We start from the raw sequence: 6,798 nt of genomic DNA, 5'->3' as shown, positions 1-6,798 counted from the left end.
TGTTCTTTTTTTTTTTTTTTTGAGACAGAGTCTCTCACTGTCGCCTGGGCTGGAGTGCAATGGTGTGATCTCGGCTCACTGCAACCTCTGCCTCCCAGGTTCAAGTGATTCTCCTGCCTCAACCTTCCAAGTAGCTGGGATTGTAGGTGTCCGCCATCATGCCTAGCTAATTTTTTGTATTTTTAGTAGAGACGCGGCTTCACTGTGTTGGCCAGGCTGGTCTCAAACTCCTGACCTCGTGATCTGCCTGCCTTGCTCTCCCAAAGTGCTGGGATTACAGGTGTGAGCCACCGTGCCCAGCTTCTCAAATGTTCTTAATGCCATGTAGAATGATGAAACCTAGTCAGATGGTTTTCAACTTACTTTGTTTAGACCGATTTATCAGAGGAATCATTCTTTTAGCCTTATAAAATATATTTTTTAAATAATAAGACTCAAACTTCAAAATTATTCCATTATTCATGGGCTGCAGAATGAATGTTGTATTAGCAGGCATGAAAACAACATGAATCATATTGTAGATCTCCATCAGATCTTCTAGGTAACTAGGTGCATTGTCAATCAGCTGTAGTATTTTCAAAGGAATCTCTTTTTTTGAGCAGTAGGTCTCAACAGTGAGCTTAGAATATTTAGTAAACCATAGAATATTTAGTAAACCATGCTGTAAATAGATGGGCTATCTTTCAGGCTCTGTTGATCCACTTATAGAGTACTAGCAGAATAGATTTAGCATAATTCTTTAGGGAGCTAGGATTTTTGAAATGGTAAGTGAGCATTGTCTTTAACTTAGTCACCAGCTGTATTAGCCTCTAACAAGGGAGTCAGCCTATTCTTTGAGGCTTTGAAGCCAGGGATTGACTTCTCTCTAGCTATGAAAGTCTTAGAAGATACCGTCTTCTAACAGAATTAGATGTTTCATCTACATTGAAAATCTGTTTTGTAGTGTAGCCATCTTCATCAATGATCTTAGCTAGATCATCTGGATCACTTACTGGATCTTCTACATAGGCACTGGCCACTTTATTTTGTGCTTTTATGTTATGGAGATGGCTTCTTTTCTTCAGTCTCAAAAACCAATTTATTCCAGTTTCAAACTTTTCTTCTGCAGCTTCTTCACCTCTATCAGCCTTCATAGAATTAAAGAGAGTTAGGGCCTTGCTCTGGATTAGGCTTTGGTCTGAGGGAATGTTGTAGCTGATTTCATTTTTTATTCAGATCATTAAAACTTTCTTCATATCAGCAATAACGCTACCTTTCTTTCTTTCTGGAGAAGCACTTTAAATTTCCTTCAATAACTTTTCCTTTGCATTCACCACTTGGCTGTTGAGTGCAAGAGCCCTAGCTTTTGGCCAATATCAGCTTTTGACATGCCTTCTTCCCTAAGTGTAATCATTTCTAGCTTTGATTTAAGTGAGAGATGTACAACTCTTCCTCTCACTTGAACACTTAGGAACCATTGTAGGGTTATTAATTGGCCTAGGTTCAATACTTTTCTGTCTCAGGAAATAGGACGGCCTAAGGAGAGGGACATAAATTCGGGGGATGGCTGAGCAGTGCAGCAGTCAGAACACTCACATTTATTAACTTTGCCATCTTATTTGAGTGCAGTTCTTGGTGCTCCAAAACAATTACAATAGTAACATTAAAGATCACTGACCACAAATCACCATAGTAGATATAATAATAATGAAAAAATTGGAAATATTTTGAGAATTAACAACGTGTGTCACAGAGAAACAAAGCGAAGACATGCTGTTGGAAAAATGGAGCCAATAGACTTGCTTGATGCAAAGTTGCCACAAACCTTCAATTTGTAAGAAATGCAATATATGCAAAGCACAGTAAAGCAAAATGCAATAAAATGAGGTATGTCTGTACTTCTTGGAGACGACAAAAAGACAATCAAATGATTTAAAGATTAACAAAAGACAAACAGGAACCTTTTCATATTTACCCTGAAATGTTTTTTCCAAATCTATTAAATATTTTCAAACATTAAATATATGTAGATCAGGCCAGGCACAGTGACTCACACTTGTCATCCCAGCACTTTGGGAGGCTGAGCCAGTCAGATCACTTGAGCCCAGAAGTTTTAGACCAGCCTAGACAACATGGTGAAACTCCGTCTGTACAAAAAATATAAAAAAAGTAGCCAGGCATGGTGGTGCACGCCTATAGTCCACCTACTTGGGAGGCTGATGTGAGAGGGTCATATGAACCCGGGCAGGTTGAGGCTGCAGTGAGCCATGACCATGTCACTGCACTCCAGATTGGGCAACAAAGTGAGACCTTGTATCAAAAAAAAAAAAAAATATATATATATATATATATTTTATATTTATATATAATTTATATAAATAAATATATTTATTATATATGAATATATATAGTCAAAGTAGTAATATTACAAACCAAATACTTAAATTACAAAAAAACTTAAAAAAAAAAAAAATCCAAACATCTATCTTTGAATAAGATAAAGAGGTGCATCTAATCATTGACTGCCATCATTTACAGGTTTAAATAATTTTATTATAAATACCAATCTTTTTTCTTAAAACTTTCACTCAGCATTCTACTCACAAAGCTAAAAATACAATCAATACTAAAGTATCTAGAAATAGGCCGGGTGGCTCGCGTGGTGGCTCATGCCTGTAATCCCAGCACTTTGGGAGGCTGAGGCGGGTGGATCACGAGGTCAGGAGTTCAAGACCAGCCTGGCCAAGATGGTGAAACCGCGTCTCTACTAAAAATACAAAAAAAAAAAAAAAAAAAAAAAGGTAGCCAGGCGTGGTAGTGGGCACCTGTAATCCCAGCTACTCAGGAGGCTGAGGCAGAGAATTGCTTGAACCTGGGAGGCAGAGGTTGCAGTGAGCCAAGATTGCACCACTGCACTGCAGCCTGGGGGACAGAGCAAGACTCCGTCCCCCCCGCCCCCAAAAAAAAGACTCTAGAAATAAAAATTACACAGTTTAACACAAAAACAAAATCAAAGGCAGGAGGAAGGAGCCAATAATGATAAAAGTAAAGAACAGCAATTGGGATACAGAGATGAGCAGCAGAAAGTACAAAATCCAAGAACTGGTTATTTCAAAATACTAATAAAATGGACAAATATCTGCCAAGTTTAATCCATTCAGGATCAGCAATAACGTGATTGGGGGACAGGCTATAGCCACCGTACCACATTATTTTCTAAAAATAGTAGTTATAATGTTAAATGGTACAAATTTCTTAAGGAAATAGACAAAATTTATTTAAAAAATTATTAAACCTGGCTCAAGAAGTAGAAAATTTGCAATAAATGTTGGAAGAATTGAAAAAGTTATCAAAACCATCTCAATAAAAGCACCAGATTCCTGTCGTTTTACAATTTGTTTAAATCTTTAATAAATGTGTAATTTTAGCTGGTCACAGTGCCTCACGCCTGTAATCCCAGCACTTTGGGAGGCCGAGGCAGGTGGTTCACCTGAAGTCGGGAGTTTGAGAGCATCCTGGCTCTCAAACCCCATCTTTACTAAAAATACAAAAATTAGCTGGGTGTGGTGGCAGGTACCTGTAATCCCAGCTACTCAGGAGGCTGAGGCAGGAGAATTGCTTGAACCCAGGAGGCAGAGGTTTCAGTGAGCCGAGATTGCACCACTGCACTCTAGCCTGGGTGACAAGAGTGAAACTCTGTCTCAAAAATAAATAAATAAATAAATAAATAAATAAATAAATAAATAATTTCTATGCTGTTAAATTTTTCTAAAGCATATGAATAGATGTATGTTTTCTCTTCAAATTTGAGTCATTTATATTGTATAATGAATTAAAAGTCCTGGCTCCTGCATCAGGCATGGTTTTCAATAACCACCCCATAATTTATCAGTTGTGACCTCTTTCTTGTTTGTCTTTAACATTTTCCCTATATTGGCTCTTTACCTTTGATATATAAATACGCTCCCATCTCTGCCATCTGAAAATCCTTTCTTACATTGATCCTAAATTTCCCTCAAGTCACTGTATGTACCTTCTTGCTTCCTTTCACTCCCGGCCCAATTTTTATCTGCCTAGATCACCACTGTCCAATAGAATTATAATGTGAGCCACTGTGTCAACCACATAGGTACTTTAAAAATTTCTAGTAGCCACATTTTAAAAGTATGAAAAGAGCAGATACAATTAAGTTTAAGATTAATAACATATTTTAGTACAGTATAGCAAAAATATTATAATTTGAATAAGTTATCAATATAAAAATTACAAGGAAAATATTACATATTATTTTTTACTAAGTTTTCAAAATACACCGTGTCTTTTACAGCTCAATTAATATACAGTTGCCACATTTTAAGTAGTCAGTAGCCACGTATGTCTAGTCACTATCATACTCAGTAGCATAGTCCAAGGACATTACATAGTAACTATTTGGGATGGAAAACATTGATCATTTGCATGCTAAATTCAATGAGTATTTTTAACTCTTACTAACTTGAACTTTCTAGAACAGTTAACTCAGTTGACTGCTTCTGTCTTAGAACTTTGTGTTCTAAAATACCATTCTTTTTTGGTTTCCCTCCTATCTTTCTACTGCTTCTTCGTGTCTTTCCCCTTTTCCCAAACTTTACATTTTAGCTTTCCTTGGGGCTGTCTTTATCCAGAGGTCTAACACTGGTGGACCTCAGGCTGAAACCTGCTGAGGACTTCTGAAATCTACCTCTGTGCTTTAACACATTGCTATTCCAAGTGGGTGCCCAAGACAGAGAGCATCAGCATCACCTGAGAACTTTGTTAGAAATCTACAATCACAGGCTCCACACCACACTCACTGACTCAAAATCAGTTTTTTGACAAGATCTCCAGGCTACTTATATGCACTAAGAAGCACAGGGCGCCATGGCTCACACCTGTAATCCCAGCACTTTGGGAGGCTGAGGTGGGCAGACCACCTGAGGTCAGAGGTTCGAGACCAGCCTGACCAATGTGGAGAAACCTCGTCTCTACTAAAAATACAAAATTAGCCGGGCTTGGCGGTGCATGCCTGTAATCCCAGCTATTCGGGAGGCTGAGGCAGGAGAATCGCTTGAACCCAGGAGGCAGAGGTTGCAGTGAACCGAGATCACGCCATTGCACTCCAACCTGGGCAACAAGAGCGAAATTCTGTCTCAAAAAAAAGAAAAAAAAGCACAGATCTCTAGAGCTATTCCATCTGTCATACCATTTCGTATTATGTTTTCCTAACAATCGCCTTGTTACTCTATAAAAGTTAGCTAAGGTTTTATTTTTTCTGTGAAACTTTTTTAAAGAGCTCCCCCTCAATTTCTCTAAAACGTAGAGCTAAATATCCTCACTTCTCTTTACTCCCTTCATATTACGTATTTATTTTAGCATCTATTGCAATGCAGCTATTTTTCTACTTGTGTGTCTTTTGTAGTAGAAGATAATTGCCTCGAGAACAAGCGTTTAGCTTAGTCATTTTAGGATTATTCATGTTCATAACTTCATATCACAGTTTCTTGCATATATTATGGGTTCAAAAATGCTTATTTAATAAAAAATGGAACTTAAGCAAATAACTTGCCCTCTCTGAGCTCCAGTACCTTTAATTGTAAAATAAATATATTAGTAACAGTTTCTTTAACCACAAGAGGTTGTTGTGAATAATAAATCAGACCAAATACTAGCTCCTTGTTTCCCAAGGAAAACTACCTTAACATTAAGTAAACAAATCAAATCAATGTCAATAAAGATGTCAAAATACTTTCGTATTATTTAGTTTCCATAAGTATGCGCACATTCCAGGTCCCCTCAGTGACACCTGGTTATTATATCAAAATGCAACTCTGTTTAAATTCTGGAGTACTTATTTCCACCCCTACATCAACCACCCACAAATCTTAAATTTCCAGACTGGAAATAAGTGTTTTGACTCATTAAATTCTTTCATCATTAAAGTGCCTGGTGATGAAAAACATAATCATGACCAGTAACCTTGGGTTGAGTTCCTTTCCATAGCTGTTCTGCTAAATCCTTTTCCGACTTAAAAAAGCCATCTTCAGTCTCAGCGTTTTCAGAAATTTCAGAAAGAATTGTGTCATATTTTTATCATCAGCTCTCCCTTGAACATTCAGAAAATGAGTAGTAAAAATTTCCCTCTGATTTTCTAGCACCTCAATTGTACTTTGAAATGCTCAGTTATCTCTTACAAATCTGTTTTGCGCGTTAATGACTTGCTTTATATTCTCCTTCTGAATCTAGAAATTGGCATCATTTTTCCTGAAGGTGTAACTTTACTTCGTCCATATTTTGCAGTGGAATAGTATCTATTTCATTCATCTATTCATCTTCCCTTGATGAGTTTGTATTGTATAGCTTCCCAGCTAGGAAGAAAGATAATGATCAGATAATGATCAGACTGAGCAGATTTTTTTTCCAACTTTTAAGTTCAGGAATACATGTGCAGGATGTGCAGGTTTGTTACGTAGGGAAACGTGTGCCGGTGTGGTTTACTGCACAAATTATCCCACCGCCCAGGTATTAAGCCCAGCATCCATTAGCTGTTCTTCCTGATGCTCTCCCTCCTGCCAACCCACACCTTCTGACCCCATATGTTACTCCCTCTCATGTGTGCACATGTTCTAATCATTCAGCTTCCACTTATAAGTGAGAACACATGGTATTTGGTTTTCTGCTCCTGTGTTAGTTTGCTAGGGATAATGGTCTCCAGCTCCATCCATGTCCCTGTAAAAAACATGGTCTTGTTCCTTTTTATGGCTGCATAGTATTCCATATGTATCACATTTTCTTTATCCAGTC

The sequence above is a fragment of the Hylobates moloch genome, unplaced genomic scaffold (assembly GCF_009828535.3).
Source record: "Hylobates moloch isolate HMO894 unplaced genomic scaffold, HMol_V3 SCAFFOLD_7, whole genome shotgun sequence".
Classification (NCBI taxonomy): domain Eukaryota; kingdom Metazoa; phylum Chordata; class Mammalia; order Primates; family Hylobatidae; genus Hylobates; species Hylobates moloch.
The sequence above is the reverse complement of the archived record's forward strand: the minus strand, read 5'-3'. Positions refer to the sequence as shown.